The sequence below is a fragment of the Chinchilla lanigera genome, unplaced genomic scaffold (assembly GCF_000276665.1).
Source record: "Chinchilla lanigera isolate Chin_1 unplaced genomic scaffold, ChiLan1.0 scaffold00059, whole genome shotgun sequence".
Lineage (NCBI taxonomy): Eukaryota > Metazoa > Chordata > Mammalia > Rodentia > Chinchillidae > Chinchilla > Chinchilla lanigera.
The window spans coordinates 12,072,569-12,081,501 of record NW_004955460.1 but is presented as its reverse complement, the minus strand read 5'-3'; the positions used below and the strand labels follow the sequence as shown (position 1 = coordinate 12,081,501).

General features: G+C 36.2%; 1 protein-coding gene across 1 annotated transcript in view; it reads left to right on the top strand.

The window, feature by feature from the left end:
* The window catches only part of Sdk1 (sidekick cell adhesion molecule 1), a gene marked incomplete at its 5' end in the record, with an annotated part of 870,484 nt that overhangs the window by 67,118 nt on the left and 794,433 nt on the right, over positions 1 to 8,933 (top strand).

The window sequence follows — 8,933 nt, the reverse complement described above, 5'->3', positions numbered from 1 at the left end:
TTTGGTTTTTCTCCGGTACCAGGAACCGAACTCACGACCTTGCGCTTGCCAGGCAGGCGCTTTTGCCGCTGAGCTAAATCCCCAGCCCCTAAGCCTCAACAAATTTCAAGTGATTGGAAGATGCATTTTTTGGTAACCATTTGGATTATGCAAGAAACCTTTCCAAAAATAACTATTGGGAACACCTAATAGTTTTAGAAATTAAAAATATGTATTTTATACATTAACAAAGCTTTCATGAAAATTTTATGTTCAAAATTTTACAAAAGAAAAAACTGCCACAAAATTCATAGAAAACACTATGTTGCTGAATTTAGTAACTAAAAACTGATAGTTGGAAGTGTTTCTTTTGTGGGGGATGGTGTCTAGATATTAAACCCAGGGCCTCAGACATACTAGGTAAGCTTTCTACACTAAGCCCAACTTGCAGGTCTGGCAGTATTTCCCAGTTTTTTGTATGAAAATAATTTTCATCCTGTATTTTGAAAGAGTTGGCACCTAAATCAGCAAGCATCAGGTTAAAGAAATAATTTGTCACATGAATGGAGCAATAAGTTATGCACCCCTAATTACACAGGATCTTTTTGGAGGAAAAAGAAGTCATATGGAATGTTCTGGTACATATATTGTTTTTCTGGTAATCATACCCTATGGTCTCAAATGTTTTTTCTTTAAAACATTTTTTTCAACATTATTCCAATTTAGTTTATTTTCCTAAGGCATTTCTGTTTTGCTATTTTTGTTTTCCATTATTATCATTGTAACCTTTTCTTGAGTAGAGGGCAGCTATGTAAGTTGTGTTCAATAATGGCGTGGAAAATTTCAAGAACAATTAAGTGGATTATATCTTTTTAAAAATATTCCTTTCTTAAAGTGTTTGATTTATTTCTGGACAGCCACTTTCAAACTTTAATCCACATTTTTCATCTTTTGGGGGTTATTTTGATAATGATGGCATTTAGAGTAAAAGTTGGTAAACTTTAATCCACATTTGGATTTATAAAAATGTATTGAATGTGGGAACTCATGTGATCTCCAATTTTTGAAGTAACCATAATTTTTAAAATTTTAAAACAGATGAACTGAGAAGTTACATTTATATCCTTTTGGTATTAATATAACAACATATTCTCTGACTTTACTCTTTATAAGATAAATAAAAAATAATGTGTATAGCTCTTTTCTTGGAGGGGAGCATTGTAGGGGGAAACCAGGGCCTTGTTCTACCACTGAGCTATATAGCTTTTACTGGTAGTGTTCTTTGTATGGTTTCTTTCATGGCTTACTCAAAAATTGTCTGGAGTGCCTGGTGGAGCTGCCCACCTACCTAGACTTTCTACAGCTGATGCTATTTCCCTGTCACAAATAGAAACTATTAATAACTAGATTCTAAACATACACAGACAATACAACTCATATGGCAACTACATTGGTACTTGTTGGGTGAAGGACAATTCCATGTGAATTCCATACAGAAGATGATTGGTCATAGGAGTAGTCTAAGGTGTTTGAGCATGCCTGTGTCAGCTTCCACGCAGAATGTGTTCCCATATCCTCAACAACATTCAGTGAAGTTGGAGATGGGGAATTAGGCAAGAGTGAGGGTAACTAACTTGCCCAAGTTCCAGATGTCATGGTAGAACCTGCTTGGAACCCACACTTTAGACTATTTTTCTTTCACCAAGATTCATATTATTTTTTAAGATAAAAAATATTAAGGCTGTGAACCAATTTGAGGACAATATGATTTTAAATCTTACACTTAGGTCTGGCAAGTTGAATACAAAGAAAAAGTTGTTTTTGAAATACAATTTATCATTGGTACCTATGATCTAGAAACTAAATTCTGGGTAAAATTTTGGTACAGGCAGTATATTAGTTACATTTAACAGTCTTAACACCATTTCATTTTTAAGAACCCACTTTTGGTGCCATTTAGAGCTTTTACAGTTCCTGAAAAAATAAATCAAATGATCAACCTATACCATTTTTCCATATATATTATAGCCACACATCACAGTTAATTATATTTCATTAGGAATTCATACTGATTTTATAGGTCTAGAGTAGACTTTTTAAATACTACCTAAGGCATTAACCCTTGCCCTTACTGAAAATATATTCTGAAGGATAAGGGCAAAATATTATGGACTATGCTGTGTTTAAATATCTCAATATAAAATAGCATAAAACAAGTTAAATAAGGAAACTATTGGATTTAAACTCAGTTATTCACGTTCGCTGCTATGTAATAATAGATACTTAAAATAATCCACTAGACAACACTTAAAGCCTGTGAAAGTGGTTTATGTTCTTGTATCTATTGGGAAACTCTAATTATATGATTATAACTAAGCTGCCGTTTACTTTCTCATTTTCTTTGATTAAATTAGGGCGGGACATATCTGACCAAATCTAATCCTCTTTAAATTGTGTTATTTGTTTAATTCTATTGATATATTTCATTAAAATTTGCCAGAAGGCTTTTTAAAAAAAGAAAGTAATGGAAAGCATCAGGATATCATGTATCTAAAAACTGTGAATAGTCTCTGAAATTAGGGCTAGGGTTCTTTGTTAAAATACAATGAGCATTCATTTGCATAGATAATGGCATTATTTGTAAAATGTGACTTTCCATTGGAGAAAACTATATTGCTTGCTGTATGTAAATTTCAATCTTTCTCTCATTCTTTCTTTCTTATTTTTTTCTTGTCCTTTTGAGACAGGGTCCTGCTATACAGTTCAGACTGGTCTTGAGTTCACTTTGTAGCCCAGCTGGTATCGAACTTGCAAATATCCTTCTGCCTCAGCTTCATGAGTGCTGGGATTACAGGTGTGCACCACCGCGCCCAGCTTTCAAGCTCATATTTTGGATTAAAATTTGATTTCTTGTCCCTTCTCCTCATCAGCTCTTCAGTCCTCCTTAATCTTCCCAGTTCCCTCTTTCCTCATTGGTGCCTTTCACAGAAGATGTAGAAGCCATGGAGGTGGGTGTGTGTCCTCAGCTTCCTACTTTAGTCCACAAGTTTATCCTTCTAGATGTCTGACTTCACTGTTTTAACAGAGGATTTAGGTCCTCATTTCAGAAAATACTTCCTAAACTTATGTGTGCTTCCCAAATTCATCCTTTAAACATATTTTGGTCATTTATGATCATATGTTGAAAGGGTAGGTATAGAGCTTTGGGTCACTCCAGAGTGAATTGGATCCTGTTGGTAATTCCCTGTATGTTCTCTAGGTTTTGAAATCCTGTAACTGTTCCAGCACTCATGGAATTTCTTCATTTCATCCTTCACTTCCATCCCTTCATCACAAAGACCCCAGGTGTACAAGTAGGACACCTTGTAGCTCTTACAGGCCATAGTTTCTGATCACATTGTTGACAGAGAAGGTTTTGCTGTCTTTTATCTTAAGAATTCCTGTATCATTAGCTTTTGAAAATCATTCTTCATTTCTAGGAAATTTGTTAGAGATTCATGCTAAATATAAATACCTAGTGTTATGGTTTGGAGGTAGATGTCCCTCCAAAGCCTCATGCGGCTATAGTTAGGGCTTTTACAGAGGTGGCTGGATCTAGAGTATGATGCTAGAATTGATTCATGGTGCAATGCTAGACTCAAGTGCACTAGGATTAAGGGTGTGAGTGCTGTCCTCCCTAAGTAGTCTGGATAAGGTAAAAGAACCAGAAAGACATTGTTAAGGTCCCTTGTTGCTTTGCTACCATTCTGTCCACCATGAATGGTTGCCCCTCTGCCATGTGCCGCCCTACCTTGGATCTAGCCGATTATGGATTGAAATCTCTACGAACTGCAAGCTAAATAAACCTTTCCTCCCTTGGGGGTTAGGTATTTTGTCTCAGCAAGAGAAAAGTAGCTGAGACACCTGGTTTTTGAAAACTGAGGATAGTATTTGCCCTTCTCTAATTGTCTTGTAACAATAACTTTTTTTTTTTTTTTTAACCTTTTTACTTTCTTGGTGAAATATAACACAAAGTACTTAAAGCAGATGTACTGTTCAACCAACTGTAAAATAAACACCTGGGCAATCACCCTCCATACTAAGAAGTAGGGCATTGCCAGCTTCCAGCAGCTCCCATATTTTCTTACCTCTCTATGAAGATTAAGGCTGGTATTCCATGAGTGTATCCACAGGCTCTTTCCCTGCAATTCTTATACATTAGGAGACTGTAGTTTTTTTGAGTATGTAAGATTCACCCATTAAATATCTTCACCTATCTTGGAATTTTAGGTTTTTTCCCCAATGTTTAGGGTGTGTGTGTGTATTCCAAAGATTCTTTTCTTTGATGAAGTAGGTACAGGATTCTTTAATTGTTACAATGTAATGTGACTAAATGAAACTTTTCTTTTCACTTTTTATAAACCTTATGAGTTTGCTTCCTGATACTAATTTTTGGGACTTCGGTATTCTTTGATATATACAGTGTACTTTTCAATCTTTTAAGCATTTCCTCTGAAAATCTAAACACATCAGAAAAATACCTGATTGACCACATTCACCTGTTTAAGCATCTCTTCTGATTCTCATGGGAATTGTTTGTTTATATGGCTGTAATTTAATATCTTAGATTCTGGCCCCTCTGTTGTACATTCACACTCCTGGTCTTCGTGTTTTTGTCTCCTCTTTATCAGTCCTTTCTCTCTCTTTATTTTCCTGCCCAGCTCTCTGTCTGTCTCTTATCATTCACTGGAACATGATAGAGAAGCTAAAAATCTGCCAATAAAACCAAATTTGTGAACTAATAATATAGACACCAAGATTACCTAGCTATGATTTGTGGCACTGAAGAGAAAGGTGTGTGACCTTGATGAGGAAAGAGCTAGGAATATGCCTTTAGGATTTAGGTGCACATGATGTCCTGTAACTGATAAGCACATCTCTTTTTTTATTTTGGTTTTGTTTTTGTTTTTTGTTACTAGGAATTTAACATAGGGGTACTTTACCCCTGAGCTACGCTCTAGGCTCCTCTAACCCCTCGAAAATTTTTTGAAACAAGGTTATGGTAAGTTCCCCAGGCAGGCCTCCAATTTGTGATTCTCTTGCCTCGGGTTCCCTAAGTGCCTAGATGACAGACATCTTAAAAGCAAAAAGATAAACTGCAACCTTTCTTTGTATTGGATTTAAGACTTGTGATTTTGCATTTTTTTTTCTTGTTATATACTCTCTTGGTTTGCACAGTAGATATCTTTCTCAATTATACTTTAAAAAGCCATATATTTGGGAGATGCAAAGAATCTAGAATAAAATTTGATACCATTAATGATATTCCTGAATTGTTGTATGACCTTTTCTTGCTTATTTATTGTACTGCAGTGGTGATCTTTGACAGTTTATTTCAGTAGTAAGTTATTTCAATGAGGAAGGGATATTTGGAACAATTAGCTAATCTAATCATTAAATGTTCTTTTTAAGCTTACAGCATAAGTTAAGGGATGACTCATAAAAAAGTTTTCCTATAAAAGTAATGTCAAAATGGAATTAAGTGCTCTTTGGAATCACTATACAGCTAGAATTTTTTGTAGGATTGAAGGTTGTAGTAGCTCTGAGCATTGATATTGATTTGGAAAATCAGTCCAACTGGCAGTTATCCCCTAGAAGACTTGATGTTTGAGTCCTTTATATGTATATACTTGCACCACACTAAATAAGAATACATCCTAGACAGGTGATGCCAAAATGCAGTGTGTTTTAAACATTTAATGTAAGCATTATTTTAAAAATTTCTGTCTTTAATGACAAAGGCTAGATAGTGATATAGTTAGGAATATGGTACATCCATTTCTAGGGTATGGTTGGGAACGTTACTGTAGCTTTTTCCAAAAACATCTAAATTAGAGCCCTAATTTTTGGAATCTGTTTCACAGAACTTTGGGATTTCCTCAGGGTTTTTTTTGTTGTTGTTGTTGTTGGTATTCTTTTCTGGCCTTCACAGCACCTTAGGACATCCTGTGGGAGATACTGTGTTAGTTACAGGGTAGGCTTGCGATCAGCCAGGTTAACTGTACTACTGTTATATGAGGCTTTTCGCCACATTGGCAAGTGAAGACTGCCTTTTCTTGTTGGATTGCTAGTTATGTGTGAGTTGCCAAGTGGCTGCCTTCCTTGCTTTGTGCAGAATGTAGCCCATGGAGAGAGCAGAGCCAGGAGACTCCCGCCCTGTGACATTCTAGGAATCAGTATCTTAAAAGTAGAAGTCCTTCACTCCAGGCTAGCCACCAGCATGGTGAATACATTCCCCTTCTGTCTAAGCTTTCTCCCCCAACATAGAATGGAGAAATATAACTGATATCTTAGCTAAGATGGTGAATTAGGGGTTATACTGGCAGGCTATTAAAAGAATCACAGAGACTAAGTTTTAAAGTTCTAATCCGTATTTTCACTCATTTGTGACAAGTCATGTTATACTTGGCCAGAAATGCATTTAAATAAAACATTTTTTTTGTGTGTGGGGGTACCAGGAATCAAACTCAGGACCTCTTGCTTGCCAGACAGGCACTGTGCTGCTGGGCTATATCCCTGGCCCTCAAATAAAACAAAACATCTAGTTCTGTTCCAAGAACTAGATCACTACAGTGATGATTTACTGCCAGCACTCTAGCCAAAGGGATTCTGGGGCTCCCTGTTTGGAGTTTGATGAGAAGAACTGTATTGGTGTCATGCCAGTTCCAAGGCAGTCCCTCCAGTATGAGTCTCACTTTGAAGCATTCGGCAATTTCAAGACAGCGTCTTAAGGCTTTGTGGAACTCTTTGGAGGATGCTACTATATTGTGGATTTTGGAGAAGAATAATGTTCAGTAGTTAAACCCTGGAGGTAGGAATTCTTACTGTGTCTATGACCTTTGGGGTCTGAAGGGCAAATGGAGGAAGGCTCTTTGGCCAAATGAAAGTTGAGACATCTGCTTTGCCCTGGAATTATTGTCCTCTTTATGACTATAGAGACGTTCACAAAGTATTTGTTTACACAAAATATGACACTCTCTCCATTTTCCTTCTGGCTTTGCTGTTCTGCTTTGCAAGGCGCGTAACACCAGGGGAGAGAAGAGAGATGCTCTCCCCTCTTACCTCATGCCATTCAACACTTCTGCTATGGTAGTTCGCTTCTTAAGGGTTAGGATGTACCAAGTACCAGATGAATAGGTGCTTGATATAGGATCTGATGGATGAGTGAGCAAAGCTCCTACATTTCCTAAGTTTTAGTAGCTGCATGGCTGTGTTTCCTGTTCTTGACAGATAGAAAGCCATGTGAAGAATGAAAACTAACTCAGAGGTTAGCAATGTTCAGTTGGGCCATTAGTTGAGGAAATGGTGGGTCATAGATATACTGAGGCTCACTAACTTGAAGCTAAGCTTGGAGGATTCCAAATGAAACCTATTAAAATCACTTTATTGATTGGTTTAAATATAAATGGGAACAAATAGCATTACTACCTTTAGTGATATGAGGCCCCTGGAACTCCTCTGCCAAATTTCTGCAAACATATAGAAAACCTAAATTTTACTTTAGGGGAATAAAAACCCAAGTCCAAAGACAGTTTCTGATTCCACTACTTGCTTCTACAACTCTGGTATTACTCAGGAAATGGTTTATATTTATATATAATATAATGAAAGGTATTCTGTGGTAATAAATACACCTATCCTTTTATAAATGGGCTTTTATAATTGGTCTCCCTATGTTGCCCAGAGTAGTCTCAAACTTGTGATCCTTCTGCCCCAGCCTCCTGAGTAGCTGGAACTGCAGGCTTGCATCACCAAGCCTGACCTCAACTGTCTTTTAATAGGCCTCCTTAAATTTACTAATAGTTTGTGATAGAAATAAGTAAACTGAAGATTGCTGTTAAACCATAAACCTTTCTGTCCCATATGTTTTAAAACCTCTCAGGAATGTGACCAGCTAGTGTTGAGCTGAGTGTCCCAGATTTTTTAATGGCCCAGTGCTGCTGCCACCATCCTAACCACCTGGTGTGTCTGATTGTGCAGTAGTGGAAGAGAAGGAAAGTCTGACCACATTGGCCAGGGCATCTCTTTGTTCCCAGAGGAAGTGTGTTTTGGGGATGATTTATAGTTTATACTTTTCTTTTTTAGTTTTCCATCTTCGTTTTAAAAGACTTCTACTTAAAACCTGGATAACTTTAGGATGATCATAAAATTTTATCTCATTTTAGTGTAGTTTAGTCATTTTAAAAAGTTTTCTTTATTCATTTAATTTTACTTTTGGATGATTGTTGAGTCATATATAAGAAATAAAATAGAGAAGTCCTCTGTCCCTTTTTTATAGAAGTTTTCCTCACTGGGAACACTTTGGTACTGACACTGACATAGCCAAGTTATAGAATATTTCTATCACTACAGGGATTGCTCATGTTGCCCTTTCTTTCTTTTTAAAAATATTTTATTTTTATTAGTACATTTTGTAGTGTATAATCTCACGCTGTCCTTTCCTAGCCATTCTACTTTCTCCCCTGCTGCCATCTACATCACTCCTGACTAGCACTACTCTCTTATTTGTATAAATTTATCATGTCCATCCTTTTTCTCTTATGGTGAAAATAGTGGTCCCTTAATATCTGTTTAATTGCTTATTTGCTTTATCCTGCAACATACATACAAAGTTTTAATATTGTAGAATCAGCATTATTGAAAGTAAAACTACTGAATAAAGTTCAAGATTTCTTTGTTTTTTGGAGGAGAGGGCACTGATAGGGGAAGTCCTCTCAATATCTACTGGTAAGGATATATAAATAGTACTGAGTTTAAAAGTCTCTGAGTATTTGTGTGGTTATTTTCCCTGTTGGGTGTGACTATTGGTTAATTTCTAAATCTTTACATGGTGAGTATTTTTGATTTAATATTCTGTGTATCTATGTATACACATTTGTACATTCAAAATTTCTTTTTTCTTTTTTTTTTTTTTT